General features: G+C 39.5%; 1 long non-coding RNA gene across 1 annotated transcript in view; it reads right to left on the bottom strand.

Moving 5' to 3' along the window:
• Nucleotides 1-6,947: 6,947 nt before the first annotated feature.
• LOC107980208 overlaps nt 6,948-12,167 on the bottom strand; it is a 76,083-nt gene continuing 70,863 nt past the window's right edge. Inside the window, exons 3-4 of the long non-coding RNA XR_003479987.2 lie at nt 8,544-8,606; nt 6,948-7,151 (exon numbers count right to left, since the gene is read on the bottom strand). This is a non-coding gene — a long non-coding RNA (uncharacterized LOC107980208). The remainder of the gene's footprint in view (nt 7,152-8,543; nt 8,607-12,167) is intronic.

Raw genomic sequence — 12,167 nt, 5'->3', positions numbered from 1 at the left:
TATTTAATTTTTTTCTTTTCTTTTTTTTTCTTTTGTTTTGTTTTTATGAAATAAAGTCTCCCTTTGTAGCCATGACTGGTCCTAAACTCACTATGTAGAATGGCCTCAAACAGAGATACTCTTGCCTTTGTCTCACAATGCTATGATTAAAGACACATACCATTAAGCCTATTATCATTTGATTTCTTGAGACTGGAGCGACATGGACTCTCAAGTAGTTTTTATTTGCATTTCTTTGGTGGCTGATGATGCTGAACACTTTTTTTTTTTAATTTAATTTTATTTTATTAGTTCTAGTTAGGGAACAAGCTTATTTCAAGTCCCTTCTCCCTCTCCCTCCCCTCACCCCCAAACTTTCTCCCCCACCCCCAGCCCATCCCCCCAACCCCATCCACCCACTACTCCCCAGGCAGGGTAGGGCCCTCAACGGGAGCTCAGCAAAGTCCACCAAGTCTTCCTATGCTGATCCTGGGCCCTTCCCCATGTGTCCAGGGCCAGAGTGTAACCCTTCATATGGGATGGGCTCTCAAAGTCCCTTTTTGCACCAGGGAAAAATACTAATCCACTACCAGAGGCTCCCTGGAGTGCAGAGGCCTCCTTATTGACATCTATGTTCTGGGGTCTGGATCAGTCTTGTACAGGCCTCCTGGACAGCATCTGGGGTCGATGTGCTCTCCCTTGTTCAGGCCAACAGTTCCTGTGGGTTTCTCCATCCTAGTACAGACCCCTTCGTTCTTCATTCCTCCCTCTCTTCAACTAAATTCCCGATTTCGGCTCATTGTATATCTGTGGATGTCTGTCTCTGTTTCCATCAGCCACTGGGTGAGGGCTCTAGGATGGCATAAAGAGAAGTCATCAATCTCATTTTAGGGGGAGGGTTTTTAGGTTATCCTCTCCACCATTGCCTGGATTGTCAGATCGTGTCATCCTTGTAGGTCTCTGGAGATCTCCCTGGTTCCTGATCCCTTCTCGGGCCTACAGTGGCTCCCTCTGATATCGTTTCTCTCATCTTGCTCTCTTTCCTCTATTCTTCCCCCAACTCAATGTTTCTGCCCCTCCATTTCCTCTCCTCTTCTCCTCTTCTCTTGCTCTTATTGTAGCAGCTCCTTCCCCCCCCCACCCTCATGCCCCCAATTAGTTCGGGAGTTCATGCCATTTCCATTCCTGGGGACCATTTAACCCTTAGAGTCCTTCATGTTTCCTAGTTTCTTTGGTGAAGAGCATTATATACTGGTAGTCTTTTGTTCTATGTCTAAAATTCATATATCAGTGAGTACATACCTTGCTTGTCTTTTTGTGACTGGGTTACCTCACTCAGGATGGTTTCCTCTAGTTCCATCCATTTGCCTGCGAATTTCAAGATTCCATTGCTTTTTTCTGCTGAGTAGTACTCCATTGTATAAATGTACCACATTTTCTCAATCCATTCTTCAATAGAGGGGCATCTAGGTTGTTTCCAGGTTCTGGCTATTACAAACAATGCTGCTATGAACATGGTTGAACATATGTCCTTGTTGTAAGTACATGCCCTATTTGGGTATATACCCAAGAGAGGAATGGCTGGATCTTGAGGTACACTGATTCCCATTTTTCTGAGCAACCGCCATACTGATTTCCAGAGTGGTCTTACAAGATCGCACTCCCACCAGCAATGGAGGAGTGTTCCTTTTTCTCCACATCCTCTCCAGCATAGATTGTCATTGGTGTTTTTTATTTTAGCCATTCTGACAGGCGTGAGATGGTATCTCAGAGTTGTTTTGAGTTGCATTTCTCTGATGGCCAATGATTTTGAGCACTTTTTTAAGTGTCTTTCAGCCATTTCAGATTCCTCTGTTGAGAATTCCCTATTTAGTTCTGCACCCCACTTTTTAATTTCGTTGTTTGGTGTTTTGGTGGCTAGCTTCTTGAGCTCCTTATATATTTTGGAAATCAGTCCTCTGTCAGATGTGGGATCGGTGAAGATCTTTTCCCATTCTGTGGGTGGTCGTTTTATCCTACTGACTGTTTCCTTTGCCTTGCAGAAGCTTCTCAGTTTCAGGAGGTCCCATTTATTAATTGCAGACCTCAATGTCTGTGCTTCTGGCGTAATGTTCAGGAAGTGGTCTCCTGTGCCAATTTGTTCAAGGGTAGTTCCCACTTTCTCTTCTAGAAGATTCAGTGTGGTTGGATTTATGCTGAGATCTTTGATCCATTTGCACTTAAGTTTTGTGCATGGTGACAGGTATGGATCTATCTGTAATTTTCTGCATGTCCGAATCCAATTGTACCAGCACCATTTGTTGAAGATGCTGTCTTTTTTCCATTGTATAGATTTAGCACCTTTGTCAAAAATAAGGTATCCATAGGTGCGTGGGTCGATATCAGGGTTTTCAATTCGATTCCATTGGTCTATCAGTCTATTTTTGTGCCAATACCAAGCTGTTTTCAGAACTATGGCTCTATAGTAGAGCTTGAAGTCGGGGATGGTGATGCCTCCAGAAGATCCTTTATTGTAAAGAGTTGTTTTGGCTATCCTGGGCTTTTTATTTTTCCATATAAAGTTGAGTATTGTTCTTTCAATGTCTGTGAAAAACTGTGTTGGGATTTTGATGGGGATTGCATTGAATCTGTAGATTGCTTTTGGCAGGATTGCCATTTTTACTATGTTAATTCTACCTATCCATGAGCATGGGAGATCTTTCCATTTTCTGGTATCTTCTTTAATTTCTTTCTTTAAGGTCTCAAAGTTCTTATTGTACAGGTCTTTCACTTTTTTGGTTAGTGTTACCCCCAGGTATTTTATGTTGCTTGTGGATATTGTGAAAGGTGATGTTTCCCTGATTTCTTTCTCATTGGATTTATCATCTGTGTATAGTAGGGCTACTGATTTTTTTGAGTTAATTTTGTATCCTGCTACCTTGCTGAAGGTGTTTATCAGCCGTAGGAGTTCCCTGGTAGAGTTTTTCGGGTCACTAATGTAGACTATCATGTCGTCTGCAAATAGTGAAAGTTTTACTTCATCCTTTCCAATTTGTATCCCTTTGATCCCCTTTTCTTGTCTTATTGCTATAGCCAGAACTTCAAGTACAATATTGAAGAGATATGGAGAGAGTGGACAGCCTTGTCTTGTTCCTGATTTTAGAGGAAACGCTTTGAGTTTCTCTCCATTTACTTTGATGTTGGCTATTGGTTTGGTATATATTGCCTTGATCATGTTTAGATATGTTCCTGTTATTCCTGTTCTCTCCAAGATCTTTATCATGAAGGGATGTTGGATTTTGTCAAAGGCTTTTTCAGCATCTAGTGAGATGATCATGTGGTTTTTCTTTTTAAGTTTGTTTATATAGTGGATTACATTGATGGATTTTCGTATGTTGAACCATCCTTGCATCCCTGGGATAAAGCCTACTTGATCATGGTGGATGATTTTTCTGATATGTTCTTGTATTCGGTTGGCCAATATTTTATTGAGTATTTTAGCATCGATGTTCATGAGGGATATCGGTCTGTAGTTCTCTTTCTTAGTCATATCTTTGTGAGGCTTGGGTATCAAAGTGATTGTAGCCTCATAGAAAGAGTTTGGCAATATCCCATCTGCTTCTATTGTGTGGAACAGTTTGAGGAGTACTGGAATTAGCTCTTGTTTGAATTTCTGGTAGAATTCTGCAGTGAAGCCATCTGGCCCTGGGCTTTTTTTGGTTGGGAGGCTTTTGATTACTGCTTCTATCTCATTAGGGGTTATAGTTCGATTTAAACTGTCTATCTGATCTTGATTTAATTTTGGTAAGTGATATTTATCCAGAAAGTTGTCCATTTCCTTTAGGTTTTCCAATTTTGTGGAATACAGGTTTTCAAAGTATGACCTAAAGATTCTCTGGATTTCCTCAGTGTCCGTTGTTATGTCTCCCTTTTCATTTCTGATTTTGTTAATTAGCATGCTCTCTCTCTGCCTTTTGGTTAGTTTGGCTAGAGGCTTGTCTATCTTGTTGATCTTCTCAAAGAACCAACTCTTTGTTTCATTGATTCTTTGTACTGTTTTCCTAGTTTCTACTTTGTTGATTTCGGCTCTCAGGTTGATTATTTCCTGGCGTCTACTCCTCCTTGGTGAGTTTGCTTCCTCTTGCTCTAAAGCTTTCAGTTGTTCTGTCAATTCTCTAATGTGACTTTCCTCCAGTTTCTTCATGTGAGCACTTAGTGCTATGAACTTCCCTCTTAGCACTGCTTTCAGGGTGTCCCATAAGTTCGGGTATGTTGTGTCTACATTCTCATTAAATTCTAGAAAGTCTTTGATTTCTTTTTTTATTTCTTCCTCAACCAAGGAATGGTGCAATTGGGAGTTATTCATTTTCCACGTAAATGTAGGTTTTCTGCAATTCGTATTGCTGTTGAATTCTAGCTTTAATGCATGGTGGTCTGATAAGATACAGGGGGTTATTTCAATACTTTTGTACCTGTGGAGGTTTGCTTTGCTGCCAACTATGTGGTCAATTTTTGAGAAGGTTCCATGTGGCGCTGAGAAGAAGGTATATTCTTTTGTGTTTGGATGGAATGTTCTATAGATATCTGTTAAACCCAGTTGTGTCATAACTTCTTTCAGATCCTTTGTTTCTTTGTTAAGTTTCTGTCTAGTAGTTCTGTCCAGTGGTATAAGGGGGGTGTTGAAGTCTCCTACTATAAGTGTGTGTGGTTTTATGTGTGGTTTGAGCTTTAGTAATGTTTCTTTTACAAAAGTGGATGCTTTTGTATTAGGGGCATAGATGTTCAGGATTGAGACTTCGTCTTGATGGACTTTTCCTGTGATGAGTATGAAATGCCCTTCTTTATCTCTTTTGATTGCTTTCAGTTTAAAGTCTAATTTGTTAGATATTAGTATTGCTACCCCAGCTTGTTTCTTGAGCCCATTTGATTGGAAAATCTTTTCCCATCCTTTTACTCTGAGGTATCGCCTGTCTTTGAATTTGAGGTGTGTTTCTTGTAAACAGCAGAAGGATGGATTCTGTCTTCGTATCCATTCTGTTAGCCTATATCTTTTTATGGGTAAGTTAAGACCATTGACATTCAGGGATATTAACGTCCATTGTTCATTGGTTCTTCTTAGTTTTGGATTTATTGTTGGTGGTATCATTGCGTGTGGATTTTGCCCTTCTGTTTCTTTTTGTGTTTGGTGAAATTCGATTAACTACTGACAGTGTTTTTGTGAGTGTAGTTATGTTCGTTGGGTTGGAGTTTTCCTTCCAGAGCCTTCTGTAGTGCTGGATTTGTTGATATGTATTGTTTAAATCTGTTTTTGTCGTGGAATATCTTGTTTTCTCCATCTATAGTGATTGAAAGTTTTGCTGGGTACAGTAGTCTGGGTTGACATCCATGCTCCCTTAGTGCTTGTAGGGTATCTATCCAAGACCTTCTGGCTTTCAGAGTTTCCATTGAGAAGTCGGGTGTGATTCTGATTGGTTTGCCTTTATATGTTACTTGGCCTTTTTCCTTTGCTGCTCTTAATATTTTCTCTTTATTCTGTAGATTTGGTGTTTTGATTATTATGTGTCGGGGGACTTCTTTTTGTGGTCCAGTCTGTTTGGTGTCCTGTAAGCTTCTTGTACTTTCATAGGCATATCCTTCTGTAGGTTGGGGAAGTTTTCTTCTATGATTTTGTTGAATATGTTTTCTGTACCTTTGAGCAGTATTTCTTCACCTTCTTCTACACCTATTATTCTTAGGTTTGGCCTTTTTACGGTGTCCCATATTTCCTGGATATTTTGTGTTAGGGTTTTGTTGGACTTGAGGTTCTCTTTGGTGGATGAATGTATATCCTCTAGCGAGTCTTCAGTGGCTGAGATTCTCTCTTCCATCTCTTGAATCCTGTTGGATACACTTACATCTTTAGTTCCTGATCGTTTATCCAACCTTTCCATTTCCAACATGGTCTCATTCTGTGTTTTCTTTATTGTGTGTATTTCAGCTTTCATGTTTTGAACTATTTCAAGAGCTTCCTTCACTTGCTTGGATGTTTTTTCTTGGCTTTCTTTGGATTCTTTAAGAGATTTATTTATTTCTTGAATTTTTTGGTTTGTCTTTTCCTCCAATTCATTTAATTTTTTGTTTGTTTTCTCTTCTATTTCTTTAAGGGATTTTCTTGTTTCCTCTTTAAAGGTCTCTATCAACTTGCTGAGATAATTTTTGAGGTCCATCTCATCTTCATGCTCTGTGTTGGGCTTTTCAGCTCTTGCCGGAGTGGAGTCCCTAGGTTCTGGTGGTGTCATGTTGGTCTTTGTGTTGTTGAGTGAAATCTTATTCTGTCTTCTCCCCATATCCTTTTAGTGGGTGCGGGTGGGTTCTCTCTATCTCCTCTTGTGGCCCAGTGGTGTGTGGGGGCTAGGAATTCGATGTCCACAACTCTAGATGATCTCGACGCTCCTGGTGGTCTCCTCGCTAGTTCCTAGTTTCTTGGTCGTTCGGCGGAATGGAAGAGTGGGGTGCTACCAGATTTGGGGCACAGGGAGCTCCTCCCTGCCTGGGCTTGTCTGGCCCAAGCCGGCAGGCTCAGGAGGGGGTGGTGGGATGGGGGTGGTGGGGTGTTCTGGCCTGGAGTCGGGAGCGGGCAGGAGCTCACTCACCTAGTTCCAGGTCAGTCTGCGGCGGCGGAATGTAAGAATGGGGTGCTAGCAGATTGGTGGGGCAGGGGGCTCCTCCCTCTCTGGGCGTGTCTGGCCCAAGCCGGCAGGCTCAGGAGGGGGTGGTGGGATGGGGGTGGTGGGGTGTTCTGGTCTGGGGTCGGGAGCGGGCAGGAGCTCACTCACCTAGTTCCAGGTCAGTCTGCGGCGGCGGAATGTAAGAATGGGGTGCTAGCAGATTGGTGGGGCAGGGGGCTCCTCCCTCTCTGGGCGTGTCTGGCCCAAGCCGGCAGGCTCAGGAGGGGGTGGTGGGATGGGGGTGGTGGGGTGTTCTGGTCTGGGGTCGGGAGCGGGCAGGAGCTCACTCACCTAGTTCCAGGTCAGTCTGCGGCGGCGGACAATAAATAATTTTTTAAAATATCCATCAATCAAGTAGATTCTCTTGGTCATCATGGGAAAACTCTACAGAGTTGTAACTTTATCCACTTTTGACCAGAAGATGAGTAAAATATCTGTGGGCTCGAAGTTTGGTCAAGCAGAGAATTCACAACAGTAATAGTCTGCCTAAAAATTAAATATAAATCTATAAAATGTAAGTCTATGGTGCTTAAATTTAAAAAAATTATGACAATTTACTGTACTAAACAAAAATATTTCCATATATTTATTCAGAGTGATGACATGCACATATACATACATCTACAAATATAAACATGCAGACATAGCTATCAACATATAAGTAGATCTGTATATTGAAACATATTTTATATTTGTATCCATTCAAATGTCAATACAATCTGAATATAGATGTAAAATAAGTTCAAAAATGACAGATTTCTTTTTATAGAAATAATTCTTAGTTACATTTTAAAAAGATTAAAAAATATTTTATTTATGAACACGAACTACAAATTTACATATATCTCATTCCCATTTTTAATTTCATATTTTGAGTAAAAGTTAAATATAACAAAGTTTTTGAGACTGAGAGGCTTGTTTCTAGATCTTCACTTAAGTTAGCTGATATCTTTGAAATATAGTTTTAGATAACAGTCCTGAGCAATTGGGAAATATATATATATAATATATATATATATATATATATATATGTATATATATTACATAAAACAGTTTATATGTAAACTACATAATTTTTTTCAATTATTGTAGAATAATAATGGCACATTTAGTCAGCTTCTCAGCATTTACTATGAATTTGATGCATGTAGGCACTGTAGATAAATTCTTGGTGACTTACATAATTATGGCTGAATGACTTTGACATTTTTTTTTGCTTTTATTCTAACATCATCTATTAATATTCATGAAATACATTTACAAGTGATTCAGTTGTACCTATATTTTAAAAATAAATGAGCTTCACTAAGTGACTTTAAATTATAAATTGTACTTTAAGGTAGTAGTTATGTAACTTTTCCACCTTGTCCTTGTTTCTAGTGCTGTCTCTACCACCACGGAAAATATGATTGGGAGACATAAAGTTTTCAGTTTCATTCACCAATTTCTTCATCTCCAGAACAAAATATCTTACCAACAGCAATTTAGGGGAGGAAGGATTTATTTTCACTCCTGTTTCAGAGGAATGCAGCCCATAATGGAAGCCAATGTATGGCAAGAAAAGCAACTTGATCCATGGTGGCACTTGTGTAGAATCAGAGAAAAGCAGAATGCCAGTACTTGCTAGCTTCTGCCCTTTGCCCATGTTTTAATTCACGTAAAAATCCCTCTCATCACAGGCACTGCCCATGGTCAGTTTCTTTCTCCATTAGACAATCCTTTCTGAAAACATTATAAGAGATGAAACCAAAGCAATTACCCAGTAATGAATGTCATGAGTACTTATTAATTCAAATTAGTTGGGAGTAAATGTAACTATCATTTGTCAACCTGCCACCCCCAAAAAACAACACTGTGAAATATAACAATAGATGTCACCTTCATGAGTGGAGAAGTCCCCTGATGTGCTTCATGCTTAGTCACAAGTGCAGGTACTGTATCCTCAACAAATCAAAGTTAATTAGAGCATGTTTAGTTTGTGTGTTTTATTCTTAACTAGTTCAGTCACAAACAACAAGTTCTGTCAATATTCAGTTGCACTGTTTGAAGTAAACTGGGGAGAAACAGGAAGATGAGAGAATAGTCGGGACCCTAGAAGAGGATAATGCCATGGTCTGCTGCATTTTATTTATGACTACATATTTTACATCTTTTCTGCCCTGGGATGGACTATGCTTCTCAACTCTAAAAGCATTTACTCTTCATTTGCCTATGGAAATTACTTCTGCAAGGATATTTACACAACAGGAAAATATACTTAGATATTTTGTGTGGAGGAAAGGGCTGCCTTCATATTACTTTTTTTTTTTCAAACTGCTGAGCTCAGCAATCCCATCAGCATCAGGATGTGTCTAATAAATCTCCAGCCTTGCTGTATATTAAGATCAGCACAGTTATATGGCAAATACTTCAGCAGGAAGGCTAAGTGTGCATATAAAATGATACAGTGAAAAGATCAACATAATTTTATTGGCATTAGTGGACAAGCTGCATTTGCTGAAACCTAGGAGTTCATGTTACTTGTATGTTCCCTGTTGATGGTAGTATTTCTGGTGTCATTTCTTAAACAGAAAATGCTGTGGCTGCCATGATACTCATAGTAGGGGAAGGTGGGGACCACTCCCATGATTAGTGGATGGATTGGTAGGAGGATGGATGGATTGTGATACAAAAAAAAGGGTATTGACAAAAAGTTACAAAAATCATAAAAGGCAGACAGATGAAAGTTGTTATCATAGCCTCCAGGATCAAATGAATATATATGAATTCTCTACCTTGCATATTTTCTACATTCTGAAGCACACAAAATTTCATTTAAGAATATTGAGTGTATATTTGAATTAGAAACCAGTGTTCTGAAGCTCTTAGACTCATGGCATGCACATTTATGACTAGAAGTGGATATTTCAGGAGTGATGCTCCAATCCCCATTTCCACCATATGCATTAAGGAAATAAAGATGGGAGTAAAAGTATTTCCCATCTATTTATTTCCTTAGGTGCATACTGTCATGATCAATATGTGCCCACAGAAGAAAAAAAGGGAGAGTGCAATGTGGTTAAATCAGCCCATTTGGAAATGAGCTTAAGTTCTTATGTACTTATAAATTGTCCTATAAATCTGAATGGCTTGTTCTGACTCAGCTAAACTATCAAGTATAAAAGAGTGAATTGAAAGAACTGTGCTTTTTAAGGGCAAAGGAAATCTTTACTGCTGTGGTATCTGAGGCATTGGAGCCTCTCTGCAGAGGCTGCACTTCTGTGTTAGTGTACCACAGCCTGAGATGTGAATTTCAACCTTGGGCCAACCAGTGAAAGAAGTGTATTAATGACTCTGAATAACCAGTCTTCAACAACAAAGACTGTCTCTTTAAACTTAGTGAACATAACACAAAAGTCCATTTTCCTTTTCTAATTGTGATGCGTGTGCATGCATACATACGTGTGTGTGTGTGTGTGTGTGTGTGTGTGTGTGTGTGTGTGTGTGTGTGTGCCATCAGAATTTGCCTCCAGGAATGATATCATATGGACACACTCTGTGCTCACTGACTATTCAGTTCCTTATCCTCTACTCCATCTCTCCATCATTTAATATTTTATGCCTGTGCAACTAACTACTTTAAGGACTTCAGAAGTATAGGATCAAAAATTTTAACTTTTTATGATTGGTGTTATTAAATTAATATAATGTCTTCAAGGTTCATCTCTGTAACCAGGGTTAGGATTTTGCCACTTTTTATGGTTTGACAGTACAGCATGGGATTTTTTACATCATATATTTACCCATTAACCAATGCATGAATACTTGGACTATATCCACAATATAACTACTGACAATTATACTATTATGGACATAATATGTGATATAGATTTGGGGTTATGCTTTGAATTTTGAACAAATATGAAAAAATAGTTAATATTAATTTTTAAAAGAAATACTTTTTATTTTTAATCCATGGAAATTATGAATGTTACCAACGGTGTAATAATTGTCAGCTTTACTGACAATGGTTTCCATGGCAGTAACAGCAGAAGAGACAGAACTGGAATTCAGATTTGGGATAGCAGCTGGAAGCCTCATTACCCTGATTCTTGACTAAAGAAGTAAATTCTAATGTGAGGAGTGATTGTACTCTCACATAAATGAGCATTCATGACATTAGCAAGATCATGTCGATGATGGCAATGCCTCAAACCCATGGGAATGGCACGTGTTCCTCCTGGTCCAAGTAAGAATGTTGTTGATGAATGAATTACCTTTTGCTTAAATCAGTATTGCAAAAAGTACTGACAAGAGCTTTCTCATGCAGGATTACCCAAGAAAGCTATCCTACTGAAATCATCTCCCAAAATTAGCTCACCTCCTCCTTAAAGTTGTCTGTAACAAACCCTCTGAGTTTCCCAGCTATTAGTATGTTTCCATCTGAGCACACAACCCACCTGGTTTACTTTATTTGTCTGTCTTTCTTAGTATCCCTTGATCCCAGTAAGATTTCAGGGACCCAGCCACATAGCTATGACATATGGCAATAACTAGAATTTCAGATTTAAGATAGTCATGAACGTCTCCTCATTACAACTCTTTAGTAGTAAAATGAATTCTGATTTGCCAAAGACAATTTCAATATAGGTATTTGAAAAAAATGCTGAACTTCCAATAGCAGAATAATTTGGTAGGTAGAGCAATGTGACTCATATATTGATATGACTATGACACTTGATGACTATCATTGCCTAAATACATTTTGAATGGTTTGCAATGACTAACAAAATTCACAGCTCTCTGTTGTCTCTCTGCTCTCTATCCTATCCATAAGGACTTTCTAGAATTTTATTTGAATTAGAAACAGGATTGATTTACATGACAATCCCAGTTCCCTTCTCCCACCTGTCCTCCCCTACCCCCCCAACTAAAACCCTATCTATCACATATCCTTTCTGCTGCCCCTGGATGGTGAGGACTTCCAGAGGGTGTCATCAGAGTCTATTGTATCCTTTGGGATAGGGCCTAGAGCCACCCCCGTGTGTGTTGGCTCAGGAAGTATTCCTCTATATGGAATGGGCTCCCAAAGTCCACACCTACAATAGGGAGAAGTACTGAACTTCTACAGGAGGTCCCGTAGATTTCCTAGGATTACTCAAAGAAACCCATGTTCCTGGGGTCTGGATCAGTCCCATGCTGGTATTCCAGCTATCAGTATGGGGAGCAAGAGTTCCCCAATGTTCAGGTCAGCTGTTTCTGTGGGTTTCACCAGTCTGGTCTGGACCCCTGTGCTCTTCACTAATCCTTCTCTGAATCTGGGTTTCAGTTCAGTTCCATGATTAGTTGTGGGTGTCTGCTTCTACTTCCACCAGCTGCTGGATGAAGGCTATAGGATGACATATAAATTAGTCATCAATCTCAGAATCAGGGGAGGACATTTAAGGTAGCCTCTCCTCTGTTGCTTAGAGTGTTAGCTGGTGTCATCTTTGTAGATCTACAGACAGTTCCCTAATGCCTGAT

This window comes from Cricetulus griseus, assembly GCF_003668045.3.
Source record: "Cricetulus griseus strain 17A/GY chromosome 1 unlocalized genomic scaffold, alternate assembly CriGri-PICRH-1.0 chr1_0, whole genome shotgun sequence".
NCBI lineage: Eukaryota > Metazoa > Chordata > Mammalia > Rodentia > Cricetidae > Cricetulus > Cricetulus griseus.
Note: the sequence above shows the minus strand (reverse complement) of the source record. Positions and strands in the feature narration are given on the sequence as shown.